We start from the raw sequence: 16,421 nt of genomic DNA on the forward strand, positions 1-16,421 counted from the left end.
CTCTCCCAGCATAAAGGATAGTTAAATTTTCACTGAAATTGACTGAAGGAAGGACAGAGTTGCTGGCTTCTTCATGAATTTTTTTGGCCATCCCACCTGAGTGGAAATCACTCATATCTGTGAAAGATAATCCTTCCCAAACATACATGCTGCTTTGCCAAAAACTCTACTGAAACTCAACTCTTTCTTCCTTGGAAAAAAATGGGGAACCACATACTGATTGAGAAAAACACTGAGTGTCTGAGGTCACTTAGGACATAATTGTAGTTCCAGCATGATCTTCACATCTACATGCGTGAAAAAACCCTGCTGAGAGTTTCTCTTTTTTAATGAACAACAAAATTTTTTTCTTCCCTTTGAGGCCAAAGGCAGCTGTATCTTTAGAGATTCTGACTCAAGTAGCACTATTCTAGAAGCACTAATGTATCCAGTAGTCCTATTATGGAGGTCTGAATTTCAGTCTGGAAATCATGAGTAAGATTTAGGGGCACATAGATAAATTAGAGAAAAAGGTATTTAGATTCCTAGCTCTAACATAACTGCCATGTTTCTGTAAAGACTGAAACAACTATAAAAGTTAAAAAAGCCTACAGCTGAAGGTATTGCATTTCTAATTTGTAATACATCATGTCATAATCACGTGGGATGCTCAGCAGGACAAATAAAGACAGATTACCTGGCCAGAATAGCTTATAAAGTCCTGATATTTTAAACACTTTCATAGGGTGTGGTGTTTACACCATGAAGAGTGCCATTAACTGCACTGTAACTACTCCTGGAAGAAAGCAGTGTCATTGACTTCAATGAGACTACTTATGGTAATAAGCACCGTGCCCAGTGGTAAGTGTCTGGAGACTATTATTATTACTAGTTACATGCTCTTCATGTTGCAGTAGCCTTCAGAAGCCAAGTCACAGACCTGGGCTCCACTGGGTTAATCAGTATAGGGCCCGGAGTTAAGAATGAGAGTAACATGGGCAGTGAAGAGGGTAAAACTAGGATGAAAGCAAGAAGAATAGGAAACAAGTGACATGGCATTGTTACTTGGCAAGTTGCTGTGTATATTTCAGACTTACAGTTTTAAAAGGCTAATAATAATGGCTTTGTTTAATCAGAGCCACATTCAGCACAAAAGTTATTTACATCTTTTAATAGACTCTGAAGGGCTCCTCCTATCGTGGCTCCCTTAACCCTTTTCCTGCCCTTTTTCCCCACTGTAAATTTTGCAAGCAGGATCCACAGCAATCTGTGCATTCTAGAGGAATGAAAATTAAAAGACGCACATTTTGTTGTAGTGGTCATGGTGAAAAACTGTATACAGACTTTTTTCTTTGACTCCATTGTTTGAAACTTTGCTAGTTCCTTTTTTTTTTTTTTTTTCTCACTTCCTCTTGTATTTGTAGTGTCTGAGAGAGGTTAAATGTTTTCTGATTAGTCACAGACTGTGAGTACTCTGGAAATCAGTGTCTTCTAGAAGTTGAGTTTTGTGACTATGTGCATATGAATGTGTGAATAAGTGCATATAAGTACTTGCTGAGAATGTACAAATGCAATGTGAAAATTCCGTTTCCTTCATTCATGGCCTTTTCAAAGGAGAAAGCATTAAATTGATCTGGAGGAAAAAATGTATATACTGAAAATATCCTTAAAAACTGTAATTTCCTAAACCAAATACAGACCAGAATGTTGTGGGGGGTTAACAGTGCCGTAACAGTTACAAAATTGAAAAAAAAAGCGTAATTCTTTACAAATACATGCAGTGTGGGAGGAAGGAAGGACTTGTGGTTTTGGCACTTGACTGGTGCTCACAAGAACTGGATTCTGTTTCCAGCTCTGCCACAGACTCTGTTCATAGATGCTATCACCATGCAAATAATAAATAATAATAGCTATGAGCACTTCTGCAAATTATTATCATCTCTCTCTGCTTGTAAAAAGGGAATAAGAACACTACTTTCCTCCTAGTGCATGCTTTTTTAATGCTCTGGTATTGTAAGAAGAGTAAAGATGTACAAAGTAGTACTGTGCAGGGATCCTATGGTGAGCTCAGATACCTGAAGCAGCACATGGCATGTGAGCCCTGGTGCTTTGCCCAGCCCAGGTAGCCATGTCTGAGGGATGTTTCACTTGGCTGCAGTTATGAAGCACAGTGTTATGGCAGGTCAACATTGGTTAAATGATTAAACAGCATGTATCACAATGGAAATTAATTTCTGAGAGGGTTCATGTAACAATGCATCTTTCTGAAATTTTAAAGAATTGTGAAAAGAGTAATAGGAGATATCAAATTGTATGTTCGCTTCGGTGTTTCTAGTTTAAAATATTTTCTATGCTACTAAGTGAATGGAGGATCTGATGCCCTATGCTTCTTTCAACTGTCTGGCTAGGCTTATTTTCCCTGTTTCAAAGCGAACATATGAACTAAGCAGGAAGAAAATTCCTTCTCACTGAAGGGAAGGGTAGGGATTTATAATAATTATCATAAAGAAAAGCTTTGGGAATTATGATAGGCATCTACTACTGCACCATTAAACTTGAAAAGTTTTTGGGTAGTTGACACAAAGGGTTTAATTACCATAAACACTTCTCCCTGGCCTAGCTTTGCTCCCATTAAAGATTTTTTTCAAAAAAGCACCCAGTTTTTCCACTGATTTCAGAGAGAACAATACTGGGTCAAAAATTACTGCCTTTGAAATTTCGTCCCCAAACCTCCCAATCTAGATTTCCATGGATTGCCACTTCCTACTTTAGCTTCAGTAAAATAGTTTGTTCTAAAACTTTTCCTGTCTTCATCTCATAGTAGATCATCTTCATTAAGAAAACACAGTTTTATAAATGTCAGTGATGAAAGAAGGGCCAAGTGGATTTTCTAGTGAATTATAATCTCTGAAGAAAAACTAAATTGTAATAAAAAAAGAATACCCACTACTTTCCTGAAATTTAAGTTGATTTTTCTTTCCTTTGCTCACAAATGCTTCCTCAGCGTCTGGAGCTTGGAATTCCCTTGCATTCAACAGTTTTGTTTATTTTCTCTTTGTTTTTCTGCAGAAATTGATGTAGAATAACTCTCTTTTTTGATTTCTCTTTGCTATAGGATATTGTCCAGAGAATCCATCAAAAGCTATTTGACTCTTAGTAACCTTGAAAACCAAGCGTTTAAATAATAGCCTAACTCTGGACTCTGGTGTCTAACTTTACTTAAGTAGCTGTAATGCTATTATTTCTACCATTACTATTATTTTTGTAGATGTAAAATTCATACAAAATCACTGATATCTGCTTTCCTGCATAAGTTAGACCATACCGCTCTAGCCAGCTTACTCCTGCACTGGGCTTAAGGATTTATAATAGAATTGGAATATTCCTTTTAATAGGATATCCAGTCTTCACTTAAAGATCCCTAATTATGGAAAATTTACCACAACCCTTGGAAATCTGATTCACGGGATGATTACTCTCACTGTTATAAATGTGTCAGTTTGAACTTTGTCAGTTTCAGCATTTTTTATTTATTATTCTAAGACCGGAGTCTAATACTCTAATGTATCTTGAAACAGTGACGTTCTCCAAGGGAAAAAAAAAAATGAAGAAGCTGTCATATTGCCAAGTACACTACTTACTGAGGAAGGTGGCATTCTGCAATAGGACTGGAAACCAAATTTAGACTTATTGTGAATTTTAGACAATGGATGTGCTTATCTTTGACAGATAAATAAAGTATAAGTCTACCGTCTTGTGGCCTAAGAGAAGATGTAATATGACATGATACCTGACTGAGTAAAAGTAGCTGAGGGACTGAGACGGGGAGGAAAAGCGATCTTGTGTTCATTTCTGAAGTTACATTTTTGAATGCATACTATTGACTGAATTCTCATTTTGCATTTAATTTGTATAGTTTAGCTTCAGTCAGTTGGCATGAGAATGGTGGTCACGGCTGAAGAGAGTGGAACTGATTCATATTCATCATAGAACTAACATGCTGAGCAGTCTCTGGTCTTCAATTTTGCAAAGACTCCTTGTGATATTTGATATTAGGCTACAAGTCACGGAATGTACTGTTGTAACTTGTACAACATCCTAAATAATTTTGAATTGGCTTGTGTTCAGTTCTTATGATTTTTTGGGCTTCCTTTTTTCTAATGTACATAAATTATTCTTCCCAATCCCATTAATGTTAAATACGCTTTCTGAGTTGTCTTCCAAGAACATTTTCTTTAAACAGAGCCTACCTGAGATAAATTACTTTTTAAAAAAAAAAAACAAAACAAAACAAAACAAAAAAACATAGAACACCTGAATAAAATACCTTTGAGGCTTGCTGTCTTTGTATTGTGATTTATTTGTTGATGTGAAAACATCGCACTATGTAGCAGGTCTACTTTTCTCCCTCATGTACTAATACAGCTACTATTACATACCAAGAAATCCTGTCCCAAACAGCCAAGAGCAGAACCCCGACCACTTTCCCGTCTACCTCTTCAGATCCTAGTGCCAATCACAACACCTTGCAAAGACAGTTTCAGCTGGGATGGCCTTTAAGAAGTGGGGGGGACTGCTAGGAGTTTCAGTGCTTACTTCCACAGTAGCAGTGATTGGAACCAGAAACACACCAGCTCACCATCCATTCCACTCCCCTTATGGACAAGGATTTTCAGGGAATTTTCCACTGCAAAAGTACCTTGGTCCTGTCTCTGTACCCCTATGGTATTTTATCAACACATACGGACAGTAAGAGCATCCAGCGGTTGTTGGTCAACATCAGCCACTCCAGACCCTGTAGAGCGGCAGCGCTGGGGATGGGGAATACCAGCCACCTGCAGTATAAAGGATCAGTGGAATAGAAAGTTACAAACTTTTTTCTCCTCATACATGAACAAGCCTGCTCCTTCCACAAAGAGAAGCAATACTTTCCTTGGAACTGCCCCTTGGATTTTCACTTGTGTCTCCTTGATTCCCAGAGGAAGCAAATATGAAGGCATAATTTTTTAGTCAGTGTTCTACTTTATTCTTTCAAAACTCCTTTTATATCATTTGCTTTTGTCTCAATGAGGATACTGTGTAAGCTTCAGGATTCAGGCTTTTGTAACTATAATTATTTTAGGATCACATTCATTTAGCTCAATGTAGAAGATAACAGGAACACACAGTTTCTGAATATGCAACTTCTGTGATAGACAGACCTTAAATACAGACTATGCATATGGTGATATGAATATGTGATAATCTCAGAGCTGAGCAGGTTTGGGTTTTTAATAAATCTGAATTAACATGATGTTCATTTTTTATATAGATCAGAGATGAGAGACTTTGTGGAAGAAGGTGGGTTTACGAAATACTTTTGGCAAACAGGGAAGCAGTTACAAGTAAAATATGTATTGAAATTTTTTATCATGTATAGCTCCATGTTTAAATAATACACAAAGGAAAGCTCATAAGTCAGAGAAAACAGAATATCATGGAATTTGAGGTGGTAAAGACTTTTAAGCCAAAATTCTTGAAGGTTCATTTGTTCAGCAGTGAACTTGGACATGATCTGAACTCAGACAGGAACAATCCTATACCAAGTTTGACATTGGTGATACACAGGCCAGTTCAAAGTGGTATGTTGCACAACAGAAAACTGAGAAATGGTGGCCCCATCACTACTGAGGCTGAAAGTTGCTGGAAAGTGGTAAAAAAAGTCTGTGAACCCTAGAGCTATCCTGCTCCACTTTAAGTCAGAACAAAATTATTTATTATTTCATAATTATTATTTTTCTGTCTGTGGTAGTTTTAAACATCTCAGAGAATAAGGTTTGTAAATATAACTCATATTCTTCTGTAACAGTAGATTACTCTTACTGTTTTGTAGCTAGCTACCCAACCTGTAAAGCCCTATGTACATACATAGAATCATAGAATATCTCAAATTGGAAGGGACCCATAAGTATTGAATCCAACTCCCTGCTCATCGCAGGATTACCTAAAACTAAATCACATTACTAAGAACATTGTCCAGATGGTCCTTGAACTCTGACAGGCTTGGTGCTGTGACCACTTCTCTGAGGAGACTGTTCCAGTGACCGACCACCCTTTCCGTGAAGAATCTTTCCTAATGTCTAATCTGAGCTTCCCCTGATGAGCTTAATGCCATTTCCTCACGTCCTGTCACTGGTCACCAGAGAGAGGAAATCAGCACCTCCTACTACAGTTTTCACACATTTGAGTATGACTCCGTGCAGGGACTTTCTGGCTTTCATCATAGTGGCTTTAATACCGTGGGGCTTCCTGAGTAACCTGAGTCCCCTCTATGGGAGGAAGTGAGCTGTGACTGACACCAACAAATCACCTTTGGACCCCACATTAGACCCAGTTACTCCAGTCCTGGGCCACTTGGGAAACAGTTGCCATCTCTCACCCGTAAACTACTCTCAGAGTCTCACCATCCACCAGTTCTCTGCCAGAGGCTTTAAACATACTGTGGCTCTGGGTCATAAGAAGTTTTATCATGTATCTTATCAGATCAGGAAGGCTGGCTACATATGATTGAGTATAGTCTGTTGTAAGAGTTACATCAGGTATTATTTAGAAATGTATTTAATCCCTCAAAGGAATTTGTCTCCACCTGAAGCAGCTGGTATCGAAGAACCTGCTATCAGGAAACAATTTCCTTTAAGAATGTGTACGTTGTTTCACTCTAAGGCTATTTAACTTCATAAAATAAGGGTCTCTTAGAGAACTGGGAAGGCAGAAAAGAGTGAGATGGAAAAATTGAGCAGATTGCATATTATTAATTTTTAGGAGATACTTTTCATGCTGTCCTCACCCATTCAAAAGAATGTAGGTGTGGAGAACTAAAGGCTCTTTCACTTAGAAGATTAGATTAGAAGTTAAATCCTTAAATTATAACTGAAAATTTATATATTTTTCTCTACAAAATGTAGAAGCAATATAAAAGCTGTAAACTATAATCCTGTCCATTTGTAATGCAGCCATTAAAATACAGTTGGACTCCATTCTTTTTCCTCTCAAGTGACTGCATAAATTACACAGCCGTAAAGGTATTGTCTTGATTTTTTAAAAAATATTATCATATGTGAATTTCCATTAGTTCCTTCCTTAGTTACAGGAAGAAGCTTGGCTGCCTTTTGCTGCCAGCTACACTATTAGGGTCTGCAATTCTTTTATCAGCTGAAGATGTTTCTTCATCTTCTTGATGCATTCTCTCTTCTGATACATAAGGAGAGTAGAGCCTCCACCTAATGAGACAGAGAGGGACTGGAAGAACAATGTAATGGAAATTCTGAGGGTTTTGTTTTGTTTTGTTTTGTTTTGTTTTGTTTTGTTTTGTTTTGTTTTGTTTTGTTTTGTTTTGTTTCTTTTTGGTCACTGGTAAATCTTTTACCATTAATTACAGAAGGACGAGATGAGAAAGTTCTAATAGATCATCCAGCCCAACTCCTCCTCAGTGCAAGATGATTCCCTGTGCTACACTTCATATTTTTGCTCAGAAAAAAATTTAAAGGGTTTGCATTAGTTCCCATATGGGCTTATTTCATAGCACTGTTTCATGCTATAACTTCCACTCAGGGAATCCTAAATAATTTCTGTCCATTCTTTCCATTTCACCTGCCAGATATTTGTAGGGTGTTATGTTTTCCCCTAAGTCACTGTGTCGCCAGTTTTTCTCTCAATGGTATAGGTAGGGCTGTTAGACCCATCTACAGTTATGGCTGCCCATCATTTCTTGTTATAAAGTCTTGCTTCATGCTGCTAAATCAAACTTTGATAATTTGGACCGAATTTTTACTCTCTACGCGAATGTCTTGAGTTTATTCCTTTGGAGAGTATTGAACACAAATCAGCCTTTTCTGAGACTGGGATTAAGGGGAGAAAATCTACCACAGGAGAGAAAAAAATACATTCCTTTCTCTTGAGAAGCTGTAACAGACACATGTTTTGCAGCACACTTTTGACTTTTGGTTTCTGTGGAGGATGACTCCTAGTACTAGGCCTATGCTTTTTGCCATCCCATGACATCCCTATCAAACTATGAAATTCCAGGGAAAAAAAAAATCCACTACTTAGACAGGTTTAACAGACCCTTGTTATGCTGATTACATTCTTCAAAATTTCTTCCTTAATTCAGCAAGCTCAATAACAGCAGAGCTCTGATACAACTGTGCCTCCCCTTGAGTGACTGAGCTTACTTTAAGAGGGCTGGAAGGGTAGAAAAAGTCTTTACAATTTTTCTCCCAACTGTTCATGCCTTTGTGGGCCTCATGCATGAGAGCAGGAAATTGGGCTTTTCTGTGTTCTCAGCATTCCCTTTGTTAAGATGTTTGTAGGAGGTAAAGAAGAATGATCTAACTAATGTGGAGAGATGAGGAAGGTGGGAAGTGCTAAGAGAAGATTAGAAGAAGGAAGAGGTACAAGCAGAAAGAGAGGATTAAGGAACAAAGATTACAGGCAAACAGAAGCAGTCAGGCAGAGGATGAGGAAGAGGATAAGAGAGAGGGAAGGCAGGAGCTGTGGCAAGTAGAAGACCAAAACAAGGATCAGACAAGAGGAGGTAAACATGAGCCAGGATATGAGTACGAAAAATACATTGTTGATGGATCATACAGCTACAGGCTGTATCATCATGAATATTCACAAAGGGACTAAATTAAAACTGCACAGGAATTTCCTACCACTTGAATGCTTGATTTTGCAACCTGAACATTCTTTTAACATAAATTTTTAAATGTAACTCTCTGTAGATATATAGTCCAGAGTTATGTATTTAGATTGTATTATATACATATAATCATGCTTAGCTTCTTTGTATGGAGATGCAATGGTACAACTTGCTCCAGGCTCAAGCCTTGAGCTCTTTTCGCGTGTCTGTGGTCTCAGTGTTTTTTGATCAGCATGTAATCACTTTTGTCACTCTTCTCTGAATTCCTTCCAAATTACTAAGGAGGTGCCCAAGATTGAATATAATAATTTGTCCATGGTCAGACCAGAGCTATAGGGAAATAATCTCACACTATACATCCCCCTGCATAGTTGTTACTTCCGTCAGTTACACTCTTTTGCTACCATACTACACTACAAATTCACATCTAATTATATGTTCTGTATCATACCTCTGTTTCATTAGTACTTCCCTAGGATTCTCCCTGCTGCCATTTGTGTTTCTACATGGAAAACAATCCTCTGTTTGTGAAGGTAGGGTGGGGGTGGAAGTAAACAGAAGAATACAAATAATAATTCAGAAGAAGCAGTAGAAGTTGATCTACTATTCCAGAAGCTGTTCTACTGGATGAATCTACTATGGTTCCACCACTCTCCAAGTTGAAAAGGAAGTCTAGAGGATTAGAAAACCAGTCTGTTTTAAAGGGGAATTAAATCTTCTGTAAAGATTATAATAATATAAAATACTCTTCAATTTTTTTCTAGCATGTGTGTATCTAAAGCCATCTCTCTGCTTCTACAAAGAAGTAGGAAGGTAATATTAGTGACAATAAATGAGTTAGGAAGCATACAACTTTGAGATGGAGAGCAAAAGAACTCATAAAGAAAATGGGTCAGCACAGTTAAATGGTAACAAAAAGAATGTGTTAGGAGTATTGAGGGAAAATGGAACCAAAATGACAGTATTCATTGATTATCAACAAAATTTGACCAATAAAGAAAGAGCAAAAGTGCTAAATAAGTGTTTATGGTTTATGTTTGAAAGAAAAATATGTGATAGTATTATATATTAATGGAATACTTTCTACTTTAAGAGTGAGGAAGAATGATAATAAAAAGAGCTACTAGAATTAGGCATTTTAAAATCAGCAAGTCCAAATAACATGTTTATAACACCTTTTAAAGACTTTGTTAGGGAAAACTGGGAAAAAGAGGAGGCTAAAATAAAGCTAATACTGTACTAACAAATCAGGCAACTCTGATTTTACTGAATCTTTGCAACCATAAGTTATCTTGGCCTGCTGCTTATAATGTTTTTAGCAATTTCTTGGGTGGGATATAAAAGTTATACATTTCAGATGGTGCAAAGATTGGAAGGAAGATAAATAACACAGAAGACAGACCATTGGTACAGAATGACCTAGTAAGCTAGTTGCGGTGAACCAAATGTTTCAGGGTGGGAAAATGCAATGTTGTGAACACAAGAACAAAGAAAGTAATCCATAAAGAATTGAGGTCATGGTCTGAAAAAGTCTTAAATGGTTGAGTTGTATAGTCAGCTTAATATGAGTTGGGACAGTGATGTTGTAGTCAAAAAGCCATTTTGGAAATCTTTGTTTGCCAAGGTTAAATTATCACTGCACTGGAATTACTGTGTCCAGTTCTCCTGCTCATGATTTAGTGGAGAGATGAAGAGATCAGGGTTCCTAGGGTATTAAGATATATTGGAGAACATAAAGGGTCTGATTTGATAGAAATATATATATACAGATGGGAACAAAATTTGATAATAAAGGGTTTCTCAGCCTAGCAGACATAACACGATCTAATGGCTGGACGGAGAGGCTAAACAAATTCCATGAGAAATATGGAACACGTTTTTAACATTAGAACAAAGTGCCAAGTGTTGTGGTACAGCTTCTATCACAAGAATTACTTTTATCGGGGTTGGACGCTTTACTAAACCACAGCTGTTGGAGATGAAGCAAGAATTAAATCAGAAAAAATACTTGAGCCTATGTTGCCATTGTATATTAGATAATCACTTATTTAATGTTGTTCATAAATTCTATTACTATTTTACCCTAGATGCACAAATTTGAATATTTCCAGGCTTAACATTTATAGGCGATCTCTGCTTTTGTGTCTCTGACTCTGGAAAGTAGTGATAGAGAATATTTAAATTCTTGTGATAACTCTGAGATATAATAATTAAAACACCCTAATATAGGCATGAATCAGTCATATATCAGAAAGACTTTACCAGCCCTTAGGAGGCTGGGTAGAGCTAAAAGTTTGAAATCAAGTCAAGTCTTTCAGTGTGTGCCTCTGGAGTTTCTGAGTTTCAAGCCCTAATTGCTATGTCATATATTTGCAGGATCGCTTTTTCACGTTTAAAATGTTTTTCTTTCCCACATAGGAAAAAAATGTACTGGCTGAACTGCCAGTAGTTCAGTAAAACAGATGAGACTAAGCTTATCTGTAAATTCAAGCCCATGTGTACTCCCAGGATGAAAATGCCCATAATTATACAGGAAGTACACTCACATAAACAAAGTAAATACATTGGAAAAGTTATTGAGAAATGTTTACATTTACTCTTTGAGGTATAATAATATTAGCTACAATGATTATAGGCAAACTCACATGTTATTCTTCTAATAAGCGCATCTACATAATTTGATACCCGGTAAATAACAGCAGGAACTCTTTCAAAAGTCTCTTTAACACAGATAGGCACATCACAGTGCTCCTCTGTTAAACCCTGATGAGCTATTTCCTTCTGTGAGATGAAAAATCTCGTAGTGTCTCATTCTTGCCTCTGTAGCAAATCCTTCTATCTTCTAGATCGTACCAAAAAAAAACTAACCAAACAAACCTAAAAGATTTAAAATATCAAAAATTAGAGTAAGGCTAAACAATACTCTGTCCGGTTTAAGTTTGACTATTCAGTTAAGTAAGACACAAGCTAAAACATTACTGGCAGCAATGTACTGTATTTGACAAATATAGGAATGTTCATATCAACAGGACTCCATAAATGTGCCCATTCCAGGCCATTTCTAGGAAACAAAAAAACAATAGCAGGGTGATGAGCCACTTAAATTAACCTATGTGAAGCATACACAACAAACCAGTTATTCAACATGCTGTTGTTATTTTCTTTCACATTGGATGTTGTGTGGCCCTTACTATCCTGAGCACTCCAGAGTGCAGATATATGTTCCTCCCCTTTGAAAGACTGTGTGCAAATTCTGTTGGGGTAGAGCACCACAGATAAAGATATTGCAACTTGAAAATGGTGATAGCTGCTGAGCTGGTGTCCAAAATCCTGCAATGAGTGTCCAAAAGCAATTTATCAACCCTTTGCTCTTCGTACCTAAAAATGTTTTAAGACATTGCAATTAGATTCAGCTGTGTGTGCCCCAGATCTTTTAGGATCATGGTTATAAAACGGTTCTGGAGTATATTCAAGCATTGCTAACTTGTAAATGTAAAAGATGAGGGCCACCACCTGATGGGCTGCTGTTTTTCTTTTCAGAGGCAGGTCCTGAGATGATTGTGTTGAGGTTTGTGCTTTTCTCCCAGCCTTCAGAAGAATGTGGCACAAGACCACTGACCAAGGAATTTGCAAGTTTGGGCCCTCCTGCACTAACAGCCACTGGCCAGTTCCCTGTAAATCCTGAACAGAGTAGAATCAGAACCTCACAGGTCTATCCCTTGTGAAGGTCTTTACAAGCTCATTCCAATATCCCATGGTGGTGGTGAGAGCCAACCTTTGCCTATGAGGAACCAAAGGCAGAGACCTGAACTTAGCCCTTTCACTCCCAGACCCAGGTTATCATCCTCCCAGCACACAGGGAAATCCGCAAACACACAAGCCTTCCCCAATTCCTACTCAGAAGCTGATGAGTGCTGGGTGGAACTGGCCACACAGCGGGTGCGGCCAAGGCGCCGACACAAAAGAAGCTGATTCAGCTCATTCCCAGATAATTTTCACTGTCTTTCCATGCTGGAATTCGTGGGAGGGTTGCAGCGGCATGGGCAGCAGCATCAGATCTTCCTCCAGCTCGCCTGGTTGCAGTGAGCAGCAAAGGGAGAATGGTTACTCCTGCACCAGTGGGAGTGGTTTGAGGAGCTCCGCAGGAAGGATAAGTGTTAGAGCTGTGTCGGGAATGCTGGACTCCCCCCCCCGCCCCTTTCCCGCCCCCCCCTCCCCCCCCCCCCCCCCCCCCCCCCCCCCCCCCCCCCCGTGCTATGGTTACTCAGCTATTTCACAATGCTCCTAATGGTCTCATCTCCTGAGGTTGGAGCGAGGCTTGCAGCTACTTAGTGACCAGTCTAAATAGCAGTATTGCACAGCTACAAATTAGATTAGAGGAGACTCTGAAGTGCTGACAGATCTGTGCCGATGGTCTCCAAGACTGGCCCTGACTGTTCAGGGAATAAGCAACTATGAATAATAATCTCTGGGAAAAGTCAGTGCTGAAATTTCTACTGTTCATCTCTGTGTCAAGTGACCAGTTTCCACATTCTCTTCTACTCTGGTCTTAGGAAATCTGTGGGTAGCCCCGATGCCTGAGAGTCATCTGTGAGAAGGAAAACCACAATGAAGGTTGAAGTTAGGGCTAGATGGTACAAAGCGTGTATATGAAGATGCATTTGAGTGGTTAACAGAGAAAAGTAAAGTCAAAAAGGAGGGGGTTAGAAGAAGCCATTGATTATGACAGCTCTGTACACTAAGTCCCAAAACCAGAAAGTCTGACAAACTTTGAATCCAATCTATTTCTGTGAGTTGAGAGAAGATATATCAACACTGTGGATAAAGCAGGTAAAAGTGTGGCATGAAAATTTGACATGAAGAGGAGGTGTAAACAAATACAAGAGCAAAGTCTAGTATTTTGTGAGGCAGCTTTCTAAGGCAGGTAACAGAGAACACAGTTTGTGAAGCTCTTGTTGCTGTTCTGGTTCTTTTGTACTTCTGTGCAGCAGAGGTTATCACGCTGTGCTTACAGACTCAGCTGCTTTGTCTGCTTTTTTCTTCTAGTTGCTAAACTGCATTAAAAAACCCCAGGTAATAATGTGTCTTTTCCTTTGTGTTGCTTGCCCATGTAAGCAACTGTAACAGTTGTTAGGGATTGTTATATGCCTTTGAATGGGAAATTATTTACATTCTCGTAAACAGAAGTAAGTCTAAGGGATATTATTATATAATGGTGACCTGCATGACAGCAGAATTCAGTAATACTATGTTATATAGCACATCTATATGTTCCTAGATAGTCCTACACTGACTGTGCAGACCTTTTTAGTTGACAACTTTCTCAGTTCAAAAAGTTTGCAATTATCAGAGAAGCAAAGCTTCAGTATACGGAAGACCTGTCAGTCCAGTCTAGCAGGAGTAAATACATTAAATTATTTACAGGTAAACTCTGCTTCCTTCTAAAACAGGGGTGTGAGAATTGTTCCCAGAGGGAGTTTGTTTTCTAATTCCATTGCTCAGTTAACATTAGTATATTGTCTCACATAAAACAGTAATTTACTGTATTTATTGCCTTCATTGTTTGCAAGAAGTTGTAACTTAGCTTTTTGTTTTGCTTTAAGCAGGTTGTGAGACAAAATATGATTTTTGCCTTTTTAATGTCAAATAGCTGGTTGAAACACACACCTGTTTAAAATAAGTCACATTTAATATTTGACACTTAAAGAATTAATTTTTTTTGTTTCTTAAGATATTTGCCCAGACAAACAAACAAAAGCAGAAAATCATGGAAACAAATGTGCCACTGAATGTATCACTGTGGCACTCTTTCTCACTGATCAGATGCCTGTATCTGTTCACTGGAAGTGTTGTCCCTTTTGTCCTTTGTGTTTGTGATCCCCCTCCGTCGTCTGCATACACGAACGCCTTTCATACTGGTGTGTTCCATGGGGGACACCCGTAGCTCCTGAATTTCCAGCCATCCCAGGAACCTTGTCCTCAATACCTTCAATCTCTAGTGCCTTCAAATAGGAGCAAAAGTAACTATGTTCTCTGGAAAACCACAAGGAACCAGACACATGCATTCAGTCAGCACCACACAAGCCCCTTTCGTTAAGCATAGGCCTGAGACTGACTGGTTAATTGCTGTAGAGATGGCAGAGTCCTGGAATGAAACCTGGTGTCACAGCGATGTGACTGTGGTTTCTATGCCACCCACAGCTGAAGTTTCATGCTGTGGCACATTTCTGTTGGCAGTCAGATGTTGGAGGAGCTGGACTGTGAGCCACGGGGATGTCTGAGAAGCTGTCCTCCTGGCACCTTGGCCACCTGTGTTGGACCTCCAGCAGAGTGGGCACGCCATGAACGCTGGCCACCAGCACAGGGAGGGGTGGCAGTCTGCTTATGCCAGTGCACAGATGGGTACTTCGTCTGTGAAACACCTCACATCCATGTGTGAGAGAAGCAAGTTCTGTCTCCACCAAACAAGCACTAGGCCCCAATGCCACACGCAGTGCCCCGTGGGCACCCCAAGCAGATGCAGACCTACTCTCACTGCAGCAAAGGGATGCACGGGCTGACTTCTCATTTCTTCTTCACTTAGATTTCCCACTGTGAGCCTGCCTGACACAGGTGTCCTGGCCTAGAAGCTCTCACGGTGAGAAAAGCTGTGCAAACCTTACCTTTGCCTCCTTCAGAGGGGTAAATTACTTCAACTCACTTTGGCTTGAATGCAAACGAAGATGTTCGAAATGCTGTCACAAGTTTGTTATCATCTTAAAGGAACAGTTTCTTTTGCTGTTCAAATATTCCCCTCAGTTACCCTCCCACCTGCCTATCTATCATATTCAAGATTAAATGTGGAGTCTAATAGCCACTAACCTAGTTAGTGCCTGCAGATTTGTCTTGCCCTGGGAATAGTTATTAGCTTGGCTTCATTTGAAAGATTATAACTTGGTGTCTCAGCAGGCAGAATCCTTCCTAGGATCTTCTTGTTAAAGCCTGAGTAATAATAGACAGCATAAAAGAGTGACTCTGTACTATTTAGTGACATTGCTGTTCGGGCTTACGATAGAAACTACAGCTAATGCCTGATTATTTCTTACCATTGGAAATTAAATCCTTTATTTTTAGGCCCCTCTAGTAAATTAGGCTAGAGTGATTTTTGCCATGAGAAGTCTGACGATGAAGTATGTTGTGCTTATTTCAGTAATTTTCAAAGTCTTGAAAGATTTCTTCCAATTTCAACATGTAAATCAAACACAGCAAATCACAGCTTCTTATTGATTTAACAAACAAACAAAAAAAAAGCAAAAAAAAACCCCAAAACCCAAAGCATAAATCAATATTCTACAAAGAGTGAGGAGTGATTTTGAAACATTAATTTTTGATCAGCAACTATGTCTAAATTAAAAAAAAAAAAATCCCTGGGCACTTGCTTGGACAGATATTTTATGTTTATATTAGTGATACGTGAACCTCAAATACTTACGAAGTATAAACAAGCATTAAAGTTTGAAAGCTAACAGAATAACTCTAACCTTTGACCAGTTGTAGTGTCTCTACTTCAAAAAGTATTTAAATGAATGATGAAAGATTCAGAAAAAGTAACTGAAATTATCCAGGATGAGGGATGAAGAAACTTTGTCTGCTTGCTTTATGGGAAAAAAGGGTAACTGGTGCTTAAACTATGGTCTATAAGTCCATACATAGAGGAGAGGGTCTAATTTGGATAAAATAGATAAATAAAATAAAATAAAATAGAGTTGGAAGTTGAAGTTAT

The 16,421-nt window shown here is 38.6% G+C and overlaps 1 protein-coding gene across 2 annotated transcripts in view; it reads left to right on the forward strand.

Moving 5' to 3' along the window:
* The first annotated feature begins 723 nt into the window (after positions 1 to 723).
* The window catches only part of TRPS1 (transcriptional repressor GATA binding 1), a 245,206-nt gene continuing 229,508 nt past the window's right edge, over positions 724 to 16,421 (forward strand). For both annotated transcript variants that reach the window (XM_032993547.2, XM_032993549.2), the window contains exon 1: positions 724 to 840. The gene's annotated coding sequence lies outside the window, so the exon portion shown is untranslated. The remainder of the gene's footprint in view (positions 841 to 16,421) is intronic.

The sequence above is a fragment of the Tyto alba genome, unplaced genomic scaffold (assembly GCF_018691265.1).
Source record: "Tyto alba isolate M040663 unplaced genomic scaffold, T.alba_DEE_v4.0 Super-Scaffold_9, whole genome shotgun sequence".
Taxonomy (NCBI): domain Eukaryota; kingdom Metazoa; phylum Chordata; class Aves; order Strigiformes; family Tytonidae; genus Tyto; species Tyto alba.